Raw genomic sequence first — 11195 nt, forward strand, 5'->3', positions numbered from 1 at the left:
TTCTGAAGGCGGAGCCCTCAGGATATGTTAATGGACTTGAAATAAGAGTGGAGAGAAAGACGGGTGTCAAAGATGACACCAAGAGTTTTGTCCTGGGCAGCCTGGTGGCTCAGTGGTTTAGCTCCTGCCTTCAGTCCAGGGTGTGATCCTGGAGACCTGGGAACGAGTCCCATGTTGGGCTCCCTGCATGGAGCCTGCTTCTCCCTCTGCCTGTGTCTCTGCCTCTCTCTGTGTGTGTCTCATGAGTAAATAAAATCTTTATTTAAAAAAAAAAAAAGAGTTTTTTTCCTGAAAAACTAGAAAATGGAGATGCTCTTTATTGATATAGGGAAGAATGTGGGAGGAGTCCTAACCTTCTTTGTGTCCCCATGGCCCTAGTACAATGGAAATGTTCAGTGAATGCCAATAATCTAATCTGAATCTAGTTTCTGTGTATTTGAGATCAGAGTTGTTCTAAATACAGGATTGACTCGTTGGAGTTATTCAATTAGGGTGTGATTCTAGACTCTGGGACAAGGTTAAAAAGCATTGATGTGCTACAGCTACCTTGTACTAGCTAGCAAGAACCAACTGCTAAATTTTTGGGATACTGCAAGCCAGGTGTTAAACATAGCTGTTTATTAAACTTGTTATATACACTTATAGCTGGTAATTAAAAATAAAGGTAAAAGTACTTAAAATTCATCACTTCCTAATTATTTTCCTACATTTTACCATTTTCTGTGCCCTTGAATTCGTGTTTGCTGTATCCGTATGACAGCAATACTGTATAATGGTGTGCTGCTGTGCATCTCTTCCCAACTCTGTTCAGTGATGCTATGTCAGGAGCTTCAAATTGGCCATGGTATGAGTATTTACAATACAGAAATTGGCAAAAGCTACAAATAAGGGATCTCCCCCACCCTTTTCCTGTCCCAGAGCTGGTTAAATCAATAAGTGGAAATTTAGTTATGCCAGCTTTGAGGGCAATGAATGATAGGGGATGAGCAAACTGTTAAATACCTTGTAAATACACACAGGTACAGGCACTGCACACAGAGTATTGTATTATGGTTACACAAGAGGTTTTCCCTGTTCTGGTGCGGGAGGGTCGGGGACTGAGGAAATTGCAGAAGGAGGCAGAAGCAAGGAGATTCCACACAGAGAAAGAAAGGCCTTCATGATTGACTAAACTAGGAATTGCTGGAAAAGATTAGCATCTAAGGTCAGTCAATGCCTTAATAGAATAAACCTGGAGCAAATTATAAACTGTTAACAGAGGAGATTAACAGCTTTGGATGGGTTATTTGTATATCTGATATTACAAGGGATGAGGAGAAAATGGAGACTAGTCAATGTCGTGAGTAGTGACTGCCTATCTGTGAAACTTTCTTGTATTAAGAATCTTATAGCTTATTGTTAGGCCTGATAAAAAAGAAAACCTCAAGGATACTAAAGACACTGTCTAATTATTCCTGTGAGACAGCTAGAAAAACAGCACAGTTTAGTTTTGTCATTTTTATTTTACAAAAAATGAAGCTGGAATCCAAGGAATGTAATATAACTGGGTTATTGAGGATAACAGAGTGAGGGAGACAGTTTAGGAGGGAAAAGGTGTTTCATATATGCGTGTGTGTATAACAGACAACAATGAAAAAGCTCACAGCATTTAGTGATTCATTTTTCAAGAGAAGCAGGAATACTAATATGTATATTAATTACAAATGTGGCAAAAAAATAAAACCAGAAACATGGAAATGACAAAGACTGAAAAATACGTCTTTGAACCCCAATTTTCCTTGAATTTTTCTTTTTTAAATGATATATTTTTTATTTATTTAATTTAATTTATTTATTTTTAAAGATTTTATTTATTTATTCATGAGAGACAGAGAGAGAGGCAGAGACACGAGCCCGACGTGGGACTTGATCCTGGGTCTCCAGGATCAGGCCCTGGGTTGAAGGTGGCACTAAACCGCTGGGCCACCCGGGCTGCCCCTCCTTGAATTTTTCTACTTGACTGATTCTAAACAGTTCCAAAAGTGTTCTTTTTTTCTTTTAAAAGATTTATTTTATTTATTTATTTATGATAGACATAGAGAGAGAGAGAGAAAGGCAGAGACACAGGAGGAGGGAGAAGCAGGCTCCATGCAGGGAGCCCGATGTGGGACTCAATCCCGGGACTCCAGGATTACGCCCTGGGCCAAAGGCAGGCGCTAAACCGCTGAGCCACCCAGGTATCCCCCTGTTCTTTTTTTCTATTCCTTAAATATATTCATTCTTCATTTCCCACTCTCCCCCACTGGCTTTTTGTTCAAAACTCAATCTTTTTTATTCATAATGTTTTTGCAAAGTTGTTTTGCATAAGACAGTAAGACTTCATATTTAGCAGAATCACTTGGTTTGAGCATTAGTCTTATTTCCCCAGATGTATTTATGGATGTGAGGATGTACAGCTACTGAGTAAAAGAAGAGGAACATTTTGATGGTTTATGGGTTTATCAAGACTTTAGTGATGTATGAAAGTACCTGTTCCTTGTGCCCTGACTTATTCAATGATTGTTCAAAATATTTCTGTGTTCCTAAGTGAAAATGGATACTTTATTAGTTTGCATTTCTTTGATTACTAGTGAAACAATATTTTTTTCATTTTGCTCACTAATATTACGTCTTTACTACACATTTCTTTGAGGTTTAATGTGCTTGTATCAATTTGTATGAATTTCTTTATATAAGAAAGATAACAGTCCCTTAAATTTGGTAGTTTTTGCAGACATTTTCCCATTCTCTTGTTGCCTATTCATTTTGGTTACCTTTTTTTTTTTTTTTTTCCATTTTGGTTACCTTAAAACAAAATCATTTTTCCTTTGATTTAAAAAAAAATTGCTGTCAAGAATATAAAATAATTATCACCCAGAAACTTATTACATATTCTGATCTATTTTCTTCTGATTTTTCCATTGTTTAATATTTTATACCTACTCTTTAATTCACCTGAAATTTATTTTGATGAGAAGATTAGATGATGGGCTAGGGGCACCTGGGTGGTGCAGTTGCTTAAGCAGCTGCCTTCAGCTCAAGTCATGAGCCCAGGGTCCGGAATTAAGCCCAACATCAGGCTCTCTGCTGGATGGGCAGCTGTCTCTTCCTCTCAACCACTTGTACTCTCCAACATGTTTTTTTTTCTCTCTCTCTCAAAAGTTTTTTCAAAAAGAAGATGGTCTAAAATAATTTTTCTTTTTTAAAGTTTTTATTTATTTGAGAGAAAGAGAGAGAGGACAAACAGAGGGAAGGACAGAAGGGGGGAGGGAGAGAGAGAAAGAGAGAGAGAGAGAGAGAGAGAGAGAGAGAGAGAGAGGCAGAAGCGGACTCCATCCTGACCATAGAGCCTGACTTGCGGCTTGATGCCAGGACTCTGAGATCATGGCCTAAGCCTAAGTCAGATGCTTAACTGACTGAGCCATCCAGGTGCCCCTTAACCTATTTTTTTCTAAATTGATAACCATTCTGGGGGCACCTGGCTGGGTCAGTTGCTGGAGCATGCTACTCTTGATCTCAGAGTTGTTAAATTCAAGCCCCATGCTGGGTGTAGAGATTACTTAAAAATAAAATCTTAAATAAGCAGATAGATTGATAACCATTTTTTTAAAAGATTTTATTTATTTATTCATGAGAGACAGAGAAAAGAGAGACACACGCAAAGACACACGCAGAGGGAGAAGCAGGCTCCCTGCAGGGAGCTTGATGCAGGACTCAATCCCGGGACTCCGATAACACCTGAGCCAAAGGCAGACAGACGCTCAACTGCTAAGCCACCTAAGCATCCCAATAGATAACTGTTTTGGAATGGTTCTTACTTTCTTGACTGACTTGTGAAATACTCTGTATTAGACATTTTTTTTTTTAAGATTTACTTGATTTATTGAGAGTGAGAGAAAGAGAGCCCAAGCAGGAGGGGCAGAGGGAGAGAGAATCCCAAGTAGACTCACACTGGATATGGAACCCAACTCAGGGCTTGATCTCACAACCCTGAGATCACAACTTCAGCTGAAACCCTGAACCAAAACCCAGTGGGATGCTTAACCAACTGCACCACCCAGGCACCCTGCTCCCCACATTATAGTTTATTTGTTTGTTTTATTTTACAGTTTTTACAAATATTTTGTTTATTTTAATGAAGCTGGTACAATGTCCATTTAAAACCCATATCTCAGGCCAAAAAGTACAAATAAAATAAAAAAGAGCAGTGTTCTGTTGAATACACTTTTGCATGAACAACTTTATTAACTGCTAATGAAAATTAGAACTTTTCTGGGATCTTCTGACAAGACTTTTATCTTAAAATGCTTTCTCTTCTGTGAAGCCTTCTTTGGACTTAGTCATTTACTCTCACCATCTCTGTCTTCTCGACTCCAGCCTGATATTTCTCTTCTTTTGGTCCAGATCCTCAAATTTTAAAAGAAGCTTCAAGTTAAGGAAAGGTCATTTTCCCACAGTTCAGTTCTCTGAAAAACTTCCATCTCCCACTGAAAGTCATAGTCCAGTAGTGAAGTAATCACATGCTAGAACTTCAGGGCCAACTGGAAAGTCATCATGAGCACTTATATTGGTCGATCTTATTTATCACAAGCCTGAAAATGCACAGTCCTGGAAAAGGTGGCCTCTCTGTGCACATATGTAATTTTTAAAAAGGAAAGGGCAATATGAAGGGGGCTGAGGTTTGATCACCAAAAATCATCGCAATGAAAACAAGTGATAATGAATAATGGGTACTAGAATTCAAATTACCAGATATTTTAAAGAGATGGGGTGCCAGTTTTCAATTCCATTTTGTTTTTGTTGTTGTTGTTGTTGTTCTTTTTTTCATCTTTTTTCTTCATTTTTTTCCTTTTTTTTCAATTCCATTTTGAACACCACATTACAAAAGAACTATTTTTAAAAATAAAAAAGGATTGTGGGTAAAGAAAAAATAAAAAGATTATCTAAATCATTGAATGACCTCCTGTTTGTTCCTGATAAACTTCAATCACATCTTCTTCCTCCATTCCCAGTTCTTTTGGAGTGTGATTATCAGCAATTCTCTGACCTTCAAAGAGAAACCTGAGTGAATTCATTGGAACTCCCTGTCTTAGTATGATTCTTTGAGTTTCTTGAGATGTGTTGTCATTTTCACTTTGAAGTAAATCTCACTGCTATCCTGTCCAATGATTTGAGTTTAATGTATTTTATTTTAATGTATTTTCCTTCCTTCTTATCCCCCAAGTCCTCAGTTGAAGGTTTTCCCTCTGGGTCAGACATGGTGACGGTGGCTTCACCCAGGGTCTCCCCGACCCTCCTTCTGCGCCTCCTACCCTCCCTGTCCCCCTCCCTCTCCTCGCTCGGGCTCTTCTCCTCCTCTTTCCTCTCTCCCGGCCCCTGCCTGTCTCCTTTTCCCCTTCCATCCGTCTTCAAGGGAGCACCCGCCTGGTTCCCCTCCTGGGACACACCCGGCACTCCTCAAGCTTGGGGACAGGTCATTTCCAGAGCCTCGAGCCGCTCCTGACCTCCAGGGTGCATGAGTGTCTGTGGAGGGCGAACTCGAGGAGGTGGTTTAGAAAGCGGGAGAGATAACCAGCTGGCAGGCTCGCGGGTCGGGGAGGAACTGTGTGTGCGTGTGCGAGCACAGGCCTGTGCCAGAGTCCGTAGCCAGGATGGAGGTGATCGTGAACTTGTACCAGGAGATGATGAAGCATGCAGATCCTTGGCTCCAGGGCTACCCTCTGATGGGGTCCCCCCTGCTAATGACCTCCATCCTCCTGACCTACGTGTACTTCGTTCTCTCACTTGGGCCTTGCATCATGGCCAATCGGAAGCCCTTCCAGCTCCGGGGCTTCATGATTGTCTACAACTTCTCACTGGTGGCGCTCTCCCTCTACATTGGCTATGAGTTCTTGATGTCTGACTGGTTGAGTACCTACACCTGGCGCTGCGATCCTGTAGACTATTCCAACAGCCCGGAGGCACTAAGGATGGTTCGAGTGGCCTGGCTCTTCCTCTTCTCCAAGTTCATCGAGCTGATGGACACGGTGATCTTTATTCTCTGGAAAAAAGATGGATAGGTGACCTTCCTCCATGTCTTCCACCACTCCGTGCTTCCCTGGAGCTGGTGGGGGGGGGGTAAAGATTGCTCCGGGAGGAATGGGCTCTTTCCATGCCATGATCAACTCCTCGGTGCATGTCGTCATGTACCTGTACTACGGGTTGTCCGCCCTGGGCCCTGTGGCTCAGCCCTACCTGTGGTGGAAAAAGCACATGACAGCCATCCAGCTGATCCAGTTCGTGCTGGTGTCGCTGCACATCTCCCAGTACTACTTCATGCCTAGCTGTGACTACTAGTACCCAGTCATCATCCACCTCATCTGGATGTACGGCACCATCTTCTTTGTGCTCTTCTCCAACTTCTGGTATCACTCCTATACCAAAGGCAAGCGGCTGCCCCGTGTACTTCAGCAAAACGGAGCTCCAGGTACCGCCAAAGTCAAGGCCAACTGAGAAACGTGGCCTAGCTAGGTGCCCACTTAAGTGCCTCAGGACTGCACCTTGGGCAGCATCTGACATCCTCCCTGCCTACACCGGTGACCTGTGACCAGGGCCCTGTGTGGTCAGGACTGAGCAGGGGACAGGCCCTCCCCTCCCCACAGCTGGCACACAGGGACCATGGCTTCCGTCGCTCACCCGCTTCTCCCGGCCAGCTCCGAGGACACAGCCGCACCGCCCTCTGCCACTCCAGAGCCGGGGGCTCAAGGGCTGGACACTCATCTTCCCCTCCCGGCCTTAAACTTGGGAGGGGAGCACTCAGGACTGGCCCCCCCAGGGTCTTGTGGCCTTTTTCCTCACACTGAAGAGGTCAGCAATAATCTGTCACTCTGGACCCATGACCCCTCCTTCTCTAGCCCACACTGAAGCAGAAGCTTCTTGACCAAAGGTCAGAGTGGGTGGGGGGCCTGGGACTACAGCCTGTGGAGGCTGCTCACTCACTTAGGTCTTCATTAAAAGTGACAGAGGAAACCACCCAGGCTGCGTGTGTACATGTGTGAATGAAGAGGTGTCAGCCCTGTCTGCAAACAGGAGGGATGGTTCTGGCTCTCTGAGGACAGTGGACATCAGCTCTGGGGAAGGCTGCTTGGACAGAGCTCATGCAAAGAGAAGAGAGGGAGACATGACTTTATTAGAAAAAGAAAAAAGAAAAACAAAAACAAAAACAAACAAACAAACAAAAAGCCGTGGCCTCCAGTATGCAGATCCTTGCTCCGGGGTTTACAAATCCATCTCTCTTTCCCACAGCACAACATCCCCCACATTACAATTTAAACTCCAATGTATAATAGACAGACTATTTCTGCACTAGGCTATTTGTTTTTACTTGTACTTCCCTATTGTAATACAGTAGCTTTGGTATATTATTATATTCCATTGGTTTTACCCTATTTATAATTTTAAAATGTCTCAACTATTACTTCATTCCTATTCCCACAGATCAAGTTCTGAATCATTGTACCTGTTACAAAGACTTTGGTAGTAATGACAATCATTTTCCTATTGAAAGAACAATAGTTACTTCCCTAATATTACTAATTATATTAGTAATTATTAATATAAATAAAGAAGTATATAAAGTTATAAAGAAAGAAGTATATAAAGTTAACTCATTTTAGTGAATTCTATAGGCTTGTCTGAAGTACTTTTAGGTCTCAGAATTTGGATGGACTTAAGAGTGGCAGAGGCACCTATGTAGCTCAGTTGGTTAAGCATCCAACTCCTGATCTCAGGCCATGAGTTCAAGCCCTGCATTGATCTCCACACTGGGTATGGAGCCTACTTAAAAAAAAGAAAAAGAAGGGCAGCCCCAGTGGCACAGCGGTTTAACACCACCTGCAGCCCAGGGGTGTGATCCTGGAGACCCTGGATTGAGTCCCATGTCAGGCTCTCTGTATGATGCCTGCTTCTCCCTGTGCCTCTGCCTCTCTCTGTCTCTATGAATAAGTAAATAAAATCTTAAAAAGAAGAAGAAGAAGAAGAAGAAGAAGAAGAAGAAGAAGAAGAAGAAGAAGAAGAAGAAGACGGCTTAAGAGTAACAAAAACAAATATGCAAAGTTCTCCTTGGGAGGCTATTTTGTGATTTGGAAGAAGAAATATTTCTCTTTGAAGCAAATAAATACAAAGAATGTAAAACTCAAGTGATTGAAGATATAAATTTACATGCTTTTAAATATATATTTTATATCTTACAATAAGCCTTTCACAATGCTTCTGAAACTTAATCCTAAACATTGTGAATGATTTTACGATTACTTGTACTCATTGTTTTTTTTTTAATATATATAAAGATTTTATTTAGTCATGAGAGACACAGAGAGAGAGGCAGAGACACAGGCAGAGGGAGAAGCAGGCTCCATGCAGGGAGCCCGATGCGGGACTCGATCCCGGGTCTCCAAGATCAGGCCCTGGGTGGAAGGCAGGCGCCAAACCGCTGAGCCACCCAGGGATCACCCCTGTAATCATTGTTCTAATTCAAGTTATTTTCCACATACATTGATTTGTCTAAGTATCACTTAGAGCCTCCTAAAAGTTAAGATTTTCTTCCTCAAATTTATTTATTCTTCAAAAATAATATAATTCTAAGAAACCATACAAAAATTTAGAGAAGTTGGAGTGCTTGGGTGGCTCAGTTGGTTAAGTGATTCTTTGTGTGTGTGTGTGTGTGTGTGTGTGTGTGTGTGTGTGTGTGTGTGTGTCTGATTCTTGATCTTAGCTCAGGTCTTAATCTCACCATCATGAGTTCAAGTTGTACGCTGGGCTCCATGCTAGGCATGGAGCCTATTAAAAAAAAATTGAGAGAAGTTGAGAACCTCTATAGTCTAATTACGATAAATATTTTTTGGTACTTAAGTGGAATTTTCATACCTGCATTCATTTCAGCATTATTCATGATATCCAAGATATGGAAACAACATAAATGTTCATCGAAGGATGAATGGATAAAGATGGTGTATATATAGACAATGAAACAATGTTCAGCCTTAAAAAAAGAAGAAAATCTTGCCGTTTACAACAACATGGATGAACCTGAAGGATATTAGCTATGGGAGATAAGCCAGATTCAGAAAGACAGATACTGCTTCATCTCACTTATCTGTGGAATCTAAAATAATTAAACTGAAACAGAAAGGAGAATGGTGGTTGTTTGGGGCTGCATGAGGAGGGAAATGGGGATATACTGTCAAGAGATACAAAATTTCACTTATGCAAGATGATTAAGTTCTGAAGCTCTGATGTGCAACAATGTAACTATTTGAAATTGGTTACATTTGAACTTTGTTAAGAGTATAGATCTTAAGTGTTGTTACCACATATGCACACAAAAGGTAATTAGGTGAAGTGATATATTATGTTAATTATCTTGACTGTGATGATTATTTAACAATGTATACATATATCAAACCAAACTGTACATTTTAAATATGTAAAAAAATTTTTTTGAGAGATAGAGAGTGGGGCAGTGGGGAGAGAGGGACAGTTGGAGAGGGAGAGAGAAAAATCTTAGGCGGTTTCCATGCCCAGAGCAGGGCTTGATCTCACAACCCTGAGATCATAACCTGAGCCAATATCAAGAGATGGACACTTAATGACTAAGCCCCTGGTGTCCCTCCACAATTTTAAAATTGCCAATTATATCTCAATAAAGGATGCAGAGGAGAGTAAAAATTAAATGTCAACAAGAACTACTAAGCTTTTATGCTTTAAAATGTTCTCTGCAGAGCTCTACTACACCAGCTTCTCTTTAATATATGAGTATGACTCAGATGAAAGGTAGCAGAAATATTCAATTTGAAGTATTTTCCTAGTAGTCTATGATAGCTCTTCAGAGTTTTATTTGCAGCTGTTCCTAACAATGTTTAAGTTTCTTTATTATGTGACAAAGGCGTTAGCCCTCCAAAAATAACCAGGAAACAGGACTTGCCCAATAGCAACAGAGCTGTTCTTTGTAAATGGAAAGCATAAGGCATGAGTGGGAACTCACAAAAACAGCTTTATGTGCCCTACATTTCTTCTTCAAAATGATTCTATCAAAGATATTTTATTATAATCTTGGTTTCTGTTATAATTGGCTCCCATTTCAAAAGAAGCTGGCCATGTTAGAAAGAATGTCAAGAGTATCCAAGGGTTCTTCGTTTGTATGTTTCCTTTGAGATATGATTTAATTTTCTCATCTTGCTTTATAAACTCTTGCTGATAAAACATATATATTCTACCTCTGATTTGTCATGTTTCTTTACACTGGATATTTATACATTTTCTAGATCTCTGTAATTACTTCATTTCCGGTAGCTGAACCTTGTTTTTGTTATCTTAATAAAACATAAATGGTGTCTGCTATGGAACTGGGTTTGTTCAGGCCACTGAATAACCACACCCTTATAATTAGAGATTTGGTAGTCACCAGGGAGTGGTACAGTCAGCACCAAAATATTATGCCACAGGCATTTATGTAAACACTATTTTTGAATGAATCTGAAAACCAGCCAAGAGATTCATTAAACACCAGGGACATGATGCTTATTCTTCATCTCTATGAAATTAATAAGCAAAAATTTTGGTAAGAAAAATCTCAAAGTTGTAAAAGTATTACGTTTTATACTTTTTATAGCTCAGAGAAAGTCTGCTTGCTCCACCCCCATGTTAACTAATAATCTACAACTGTTAAAATTATGCTGGGAAAATTTAGAATAAGGAGACTCTGGAGGAGAAGTGATAAGAAATCAGTAAATGTCAGCTTTAGTGCTTTTTCAGAAAACAGTCAAAAGCTTTTAAGAACTATCTGCAGCAACAAGGGTGGGTAAGTAAACTATAATTAACTTACACAATGGAATACTATATAGTCATTAAAAATAATGAGTAATTTATCTTTATTGACATGGAGAGATTTTTTTTAAAAGATTTCATTTATTTATTCATGAGAGACACACAGAAAGAGGCAGAGGGAGAAGCAGGCTCTATGCAGGGAGCCCGATGTGGGACTAGATCCCCACACTCCGGGGTCACGCCCTGAGCTGAAGGCAGACGTTCAACCACTGAGCCACCCAGGCGTTCCCATGGAGAGATATTTATAACACATAAATTGATCAAAGGAGTTTATAAAAAACATGATCTCACTTTTGTTTAACATAAGAAAAAAA

At 40.5% G+C, this 11195-nt stretch overlaps 2 pseudogenes; one reads left to right on the forward strand and one right to left on the reverse strand.

Moving 5' to 3' along the window:
- Positions 1 to 4961: 4961 nt before the first annotated feature.
- Positions 4962 to 5277, reverse strand: LOC129509932 (small ubiquitin-related modifier 1-like; annotated as a pseudogene).
- Positions 5278 to 5475: 198 nt separating this feature from the next.
- LOC129509700 (elongation of very long chain fatty acids protein 1-like) lies at positions 5476 to 6716 on the forward strand (annotated as a pseudogene).
- The last annotated feature ends 4479 nt before the right edge of the window (positions 6717 to 11195 follow it).

This window comes from Nyctereutes procyonoides, unplaced genomic scaffold (assembly GCF_905146905.1).
Source record: "Nyctereutes procyonoides isolate TBG_1078 unplaced genomic scaffold, NYPRO_anot_genome, whole genome shotgun sequence".
In the NCBI taxonomy this organism is placed as follows: Eukaryota; Metazoa; Chordata; class Mammalia; order Carnivora; family Canidae; genus Nyctereutes; species Nyctereutes procyonoides.